Source organism: Loxodonta africana, chromosome 1 (genome assembly GCF_030014295.1).
Source record: "Loxodonta africana isolate mLoxAfr1 chromosome 1, mLoxAfr1.hap2, whole genome shotgun sequence".
NCBI classification, from domain to species: domain Eukaryota; kingdom Metazoa; phylum Chordata; class Mammalia; order Proboscidea; family Elephantidae; genus Loxodonta; species Loxodonta africana.
In genome coordinates this window covers 20,926,470-20,933,541 of record NC_087342.1, presented here as the reverse complement: position 1 = coordinate 20,933,541, position 7,072 = coordinate 20,926,470, and the positions used below count along the sequence as shown (strand labels likewise).

Below are 7,072 nucleotides of genomic sequence, written 5' to 3'. Positions count from 1 at the left end.
ACCCTGGGGATCCCCAGCTCTTTCTGATTGAATGAAAACATTTAGGGAGGTTCTGACTTTCCATGTCTGACTCCCAAACTTTCTTCACCTTGCTGAGATCCAATGCTCTAGGAGATGAGTTCCAGACACAACCACCTCTCAGCTGGTAAGCAGGGTGACGCCAAGCACAGGTCTGAAGCATGAGGAAAAATAGAACCATTTGCCATCTAGCCGACTCTGACTCATGGCGACGTTATGTTTGTCAGAGTAGCACTTCGCTCCACAGGGTTTTCAATGGCTGATTTTTTAGAAACAGTCTGTCAGGCCTTTCTCCCAAGGCACCTCTGGGTGGACTCGAACCTCCAACCTTTGGTTAGCAACCAAACACTGTTTGTACCACCCTGGAGAATTCAAATCCCAGCCCTACCATTTACTAGCTGTGTGACCCTTAGGAATTTGTTACGCCTCTCTGTGCCTGTTCTGTCACTTGTATAAACGCGGATAGTAAGAATTTCTAGACGTTCCTCTGTGGCACAAACGATTAGGCGCTCGACTACTAGCCACAAGGTTGGTGATTAGCATTCACCCAGAGGTGCCTAGGAAGACAGGCCTGGTGATCTGCTTCTGAAAGGTGGCCGTCTTAAAAACCCTATGGAGCGGCTCTACTTCACAGCAGCTAACAAGGAGACTCTCTACCTCATAGGACTGCTGTGAGGGTTAAATAAGTTATTACATTACCGTGCTGAGAACAGTGCTTGGCACGGAGAAAGTGCTCAATAACTTGTGGGAAGCCACTCCAAGGCAACGGGTTTAGGGTTTTTTTGGGGGGGAGGGTTGTTTTTTATTTTTTACTATTATGTAGCCGTTGAACTTCTTCCCAGAAGAGAGAGTTCGACTCTGCACTCCGGTGCTTCCGGCGAGTAGAGTCGCCTCATAATGAGACAATTTTCATCAATTCTGGGAAGAGAGGATGAATATTAGGAAGGCGATTTGGTCTTGTAAAGGCTTAAATATTCTCAGCCCTGGCTGACCATAGAACATCTGCAGAAAAGAAAAAAGGAAACCCAAGGACTGAGGCTAACCCCATGGACAACGAACGGACGCTGACGCACCGCGCTCCCTCTAGCCTCGCTTAAGATGCAACGTGTGCTGTGTTTTTGCCCCAGTTCCCACCCCTGCCACCAAGGCGACGCTCCCCGGCAGATGTTCAGAGCCTTCAGAAATGCACAACGAGGGAAGCCAAGGCCTGCGACTTCCCAGAGCCTCTCAGGCACGCGGCACCTCTCCCCACCGGCAGCGCCTTAAATACCAGAGGTCTTGCCAAACCTGGAACTGTTTTGCTGGGAGCTCGGGTTTCTGCCGCCGCGAGGCTGAGCCGATGGCGCAGCTGCTCAGAGGTCACGCCCGAGACACGTCCGCACAAGCCCGGGCCGGGGGCGCAGAGGGCAGGGGCGCGGGGGTGGGGCCCCTTCTCCGGGGACCTGCCGGGGCTCGGCTCCCATCTCCATTTCACAAACACCCAGCCCAAGGAGGCGCTTGCCTGTCCCCACTAAGATTTCATTTTGGCAAAACAAAAGGGATGAAAAACAAACAAAACAAAACAAAAGACCCTAAGTGAAAAGAAATGTGTCTTTAAAAATGCGAATGGTGAGCTTTTTGTTACTGTTTTGGGATTCAGTCTGTATCGGACATGGAGTTCTTTCTTAATAGGCGGCCAGGAGCCATTTACCCCTGAGAAGTAAGTAGTCTTCCTTTTTCTATTAAGTAAATTATTTGGGTTTGAATGCTTACAGCCCTCGGCATATGATAAAAATAGAGACTGAACAGTTTAACCGCCTGTGTCTTCCTTGGATTGCTTATTTTCCGTCATTGACAAGAAAACACAGGTTGGAAATCCATTTATTCCTCCCCGAGAAGTGCTTCACTTGGGGGTTGATTTGTGTTTTCGATCAATGGAAACAAACAAACAAAAAAAGACCTTTTCAAGAAGATGTTTCATGCAAAGAAGCAAGACATCTTTTTATCCCTTCTGCGGCTATTTCTACATGAAGCCCAAGATTTTTTTTTTAGTGCACTTATTCATTTTAGTTATCATTTAATTTACTCAGCACATCCTGGGGCCCATATGACATGTCTGTGCTGATAATGGGCAGTAGTTATCCGAAATTTCTATTTTACAGAGGAGTTGACAGGCTCAAAGAGAAAAAACAGTAGCTCATAAGCGGCCCACTTTTGATGTCTTTGCTACTCACTGGGAGCTCAAAGCTGTGCTCTTTCCACCATCATAAATGGTTTGCAGTGTTTGACTGTTTCTAAACAGATGGATGGTTAGGAGAATAGAGATATTTTAAAAATTGCTTTGGGCGACAGGCATACAATGACAGACACTGATTTCTAGAGATAGTCCTGCCTTTATCTTGCCATATAGCCTTGATCGCCTCTCTAAGCCTCAGTTTCCCCTCTCTAAAAGGACACATTTCTATCCAAGGTCTTACCTAACTCTGACATCTGAAGGTTCATCCTAAGCTAGGACTGCAGACTCTTCAGCCTGTTACCGGACATCCAAAAACCCATTGCCGTCGAGTGGATCCCGACTCCTTGGACATGGCGTTATAGTCATCACCATGTTCCTGGTTCCCTGGTTCCATCTGTCTAACTCTGTGGCTGCACATTACAATCTCCTGGAGGAGGGCTTAAAAACACAGATACTCAGGCCTTGGCCCCGGACATCCCGATTCCGTTGGCCTGAAGTGTGGCCTGGGCAGCAGCATTTTTCCTACTACTCTCCAGGTAGATGGGAAGCCAGGGTTGCATATGGGTCTCACCACGTGAAAGCCTCCACTTTCATCCACTCCTGTTGTGCTTTTCTAGATACAATTGCTGTAACTAGAATTCCTTTTTTTATATAATTCAATAACACTAATGCCACCTGAGTCAGTCTGGAAAGATGTGAGCTTTTCATTTCGTTTAATTGTGTGTTTTGCTTAAACAAGGCCTCTCGCCAAAGCTCAAACTGCTGTAAGAATGTGTGCGTGTGTTGTTGTTGTTGTTGTCAGTGGAATAGATGATTACAGGGGCAGAGACAGAAGGGTGCTACAATAATCAGAAGGTTCCAGATGAATCTGACCCAGTGATTGATCGGCCTGGTGAAAGAAATCACATAAAATATTTATTTAGCCCAAACTTAATACCAAGTTTCTGAAAATGGCCCGTTTTAGCCGTGGCCTAAGAGATTGCCTGAGCTGGAGGTGGTACAAGGATGAAAGTTTGGATAAGTCAGCCCATGGCTACTTGAATCCCAAAAGAACCTAGGCTATTTCATGTACTGTTACTCTCTCATTTTGGCACCTATGAAGGGAGGCAAACTTCCCTGGGCTCTCCACCTAAATGTGACCCAATGACATGAGTATTCAGGGAAAGTACAAACATTTGCATAAATTGAAAAAGATTTTTCTTTTTTCTTTATGGAAGCAACTACTAATTTCTTACACAGAACCACCCAGAGAGTTTGTTTCAGAAGAATATGTCTGTCATATTTTCAGACTGTTCATTAAGACTTAAGCTTCTCTCTCACCATTTTGCATGAACCTCCGAGACCTACCACCATAATAAACACACACACTTCACTGAGGTCTTACATATGTAAAAGAATTAAATTATATATATAAGGTCTTTTAATATATAATATTAAAATGGAAGCATGTAGCTTCACTCAACCTGTGATGATCTAGTTAAGGTGGATGAAACACTCCATTTGGTTATGAGTCGACAGTGTGGTCAGCACAGTGCTTTCTCCATGCATCTTTGGTGGCATTGACATTCATTCAAACAGGCACTACAGGCGATTCTTCGGACCTTTGGCCTTCATTTGTTACCTGTAAACAATCTCCACCAGACAAATGGACACAATGTTCTACTTAATGTAAAAATGTGTGAAATCATCTTACATGTCAAATTGCTGTGTTTCTCCTAGGCAATAGAGAGATTCATATTTCGGTAAAAGGAATGGTTTTCATCCTGTCTTCCAGCTACAGTATTTACATTACAATAAAGTTCATCTGGAAACCCTGGTAGTGTAGTGGTTAAGTGCCATGGCTGCTAACCAAAGGTCAGCAGCTTGAATCCACCAGGCGCTCCTTGGAAACCACATAGGACAGTTCTATAGGGTCGCTATGAGTTGGAATCAACTCGATGGCAATGGGTTTGGTTTTAACGGATTTTAAAGTTCATCTGGATAAGTTAATATTCACATAAATGAATACGCAGCCCAAGATCACATTCCTAAATAACGTCACCATCCAAGAATGGAAGGAAAACTTATCCTAATAAACTAAAGATAAAAATCCCAGAAAGATGAGAAATGTTCTCTAGTGTGAATTTCTGGGATAAACTCTGGGTCAAAAGGAAAAAAAAATCACTTCAGGACTAAAACAAGGCAGGAGCTAACTGATTAAAAAAAAAAAAAAAAAAAACTGATTAAGCATGCTTAACTCAGGAAACTTGGGGAAGACATCTTGTCAGCCCAAACGCGTTGTCCTGCATGGGTCAAAGACAGGTTTGTGCTTTTAAAAAAATAATTTTAAAAAAAGCATTCTAGGTAAGAGAAAGGGACTTTGAGGAAACGAGGAAGTTGTCACTTCTTGTGTGAAATCCGATCAGATCAGAAATGAGGCCCTTGAGAAAAGAAGTCAATGGTAAGCCACGCAGGGACCCCCGAGGTTTCCAAAGCAGAAAAATGATTTTTTGTTTTATCTTTCTTACCTATGCAGTCTGAGTTTGGGGGCAGAAGTAGTTTAGTGAAAATGTATTTCATTGCTATCTGATCCAATAAAAATTTATTGAGCACTTAGTATGTACGAGACACTGGGCTAAGCATAAAGATACCACCTTGATTAAGACTCAGTTCCCTTCCTCAAGAAGCCTGCCATCAGGCAACACTGCTTACAGTGAGGACCCTTCTGAGCTATTAGCACAACCACAGTTTCACAGCTGGTCTGATAAATCCACTTGCTAACAACTTGAGTCTTGGGGGTCAGGGAGTAACTTGGACATTGCAATTGCTTGATTTCTGGCCAATTTTCATGGCTAATGTTGAGAATTAGCCTGCTATGACCATCAGTTCAAATGCAGCAAAAGTCTCCTCAGAGCCAGCTCTGGGCAAGGACTCATGGGTGGTGCTCTGGAAGATGCAGAGATGAGTAAGTCAAGATCTTAGTCTTCCAGAGGTTTCCAACCAAGTTTCCCTATTAAAAAAATAAAACAATTTAGATGAGTAACTTTAAGGGTATTTCGTTGCACATAGCATCCAGATAGAGAGACTTTTGAAACGCTTTGGAAGAACAATCCTTTAAAAACACAATAGGTAAAGACACTGGAATGGCAAATTAGTGTTGCCAACCACTTAGCAAATGGCCTTCCTTCCGCGCGTGGGGCTGATGGATGAACACATATCAACTGCGAGCTTCTCTGTCTCTGACACAGGTATTTAACTGTTTGCACAGATGTTTTAAGAGTCATGAATTTGTAACTTAACAGTCCCGGTACATTTGAATTCAACACAGAGATGCTCATAAAAAGGCTAACTACCCACCTCTAGGCAAGAGTTGGAGCAAAAAGTATCCTTGGGGGAAATGCCACTCCATTGCTTGCTTATTATCCCCACTGTCCGTGCTGAGTCCTTCAGCTCTTCCATCAAGCCTTCCCCAACCATCTCAGCCTCGGTGGCTGTTACTATACCTATATCTTGAGGCCCCTGGTCTGCACTCCTTTACCTCACACCCCAGCCAGTATCACTCTAGGCTGTTCGCTGTGGATACGATGTTCTTAGTCCCTGACACTTGATCAGATCTTGTCCCCTTCTGCCTCCCCCTCTGCTCCAAGCACAGGGCTGTTTTTATGACATGGCTGAGCATGGCCTTGTCATGGGGAAGCCTTAGACTTGGACTGGAAGACCTGGGACCAGGCCCGTGTGACCACCAACTTGCTATTGCTATGTAACCTTGGAAAACGAACTTTTCGGGTCTGGACTTCAATATCCCCATCTGTGAAGTCAAGAGGATGGGTTTTCCGTGCTATGAGGCCCTGTCCATCCCTAAGACCATGATTCCATCATTTCTAGCGAATGTCAAATATTCATTCTCTCACGCCCTTTCTCTGTTTTCACACACATTTACCACCTCCCACCTCACTTCTCCTTCCTTTTGCCTGTACTTATGGGTTAGCTGGCACCTATCCCATCTGTAAAGTATGGACAATGACAAACACACAACCTCAAATTACTGCTGTTAACGCCTCTTGCAACGAATGCGCCTTAGACTGGCATTTATCCTAACAATAGCAGCATGGAATTGACCCCATCTCCCACTGAATACAAAACTCAGTACCATATGTATCCATTTCTTCACAGTTTAGAGGGTACGTTCCCATGTGATCCCGTATGATTTTCCCAATAGCCCCTCACTATTACTGTTGGGTCCATTTTACAGAAGCAGTTCTGAGCTCAGGGTACTCATGTAGCAGCTAGTGAGCTGCCTCGCCACAGAAACCAGCTGTCTCTCCTTGAGGGTCCCAGGCACAGCTGCAGATCCTTCTGCTCTGAGTGGGAGGCAGGAAGGGAGTGGTTCGAGTTTATAATGGCAGAAGGGGAGGAGCAGGCAAAATAGACCAGGAAAGAGGAACAGAGGAGAAGGGATAGCTACATTCCTGATGCTGATAGAAAGTCCTCCAGCCTTTGGTGACTTACACCTTCTAGGATTTAGAACCTGTGGGCTAGACTTCTGCCCCTCGGCCACTTCCCTGACCTCTCCTGTCCTCTCCCTTTCTTAGGCTTCCCTAAAAAAGAATGTTCCTTGCAATCTCTCTCCAGCTGTTTGATCTTTTTAAATGTCTCTCACTTGTCCGTGGCATGCGCTCCAACTAAAAAATAGACCTCGGGCATTCCGGATGCGAGGGAGTATTAAACTGCAAAAGCCAGCCTCGTGCCAGGGCTGGAGGCAGCCCCTAGATGTCTATGATGACCAGATGTCCTGGATTTGCTGGGATGGTCCTAATTTAAAACATTGTAGCTTCTTGTCCCCATAAGTCCCCTCACACT

The 7,072-nt window shown here is 44.8% G+C and overlaps 1 long non-coding RNA gene across 10 annotated transcripts in view; it reads right to left on the bottom strand.

The window, feature by feature from the left end:
* The window catches only part of LOC111751432 (uncharacterized), a 125,804-nt gene that overhangs the window by 85,540 nt on the left and 33,192 nt on the right, over positions 1 to 7,072 (bottom strand). The gene's annotated exons all lie outside the window — the stretch shown is intronic.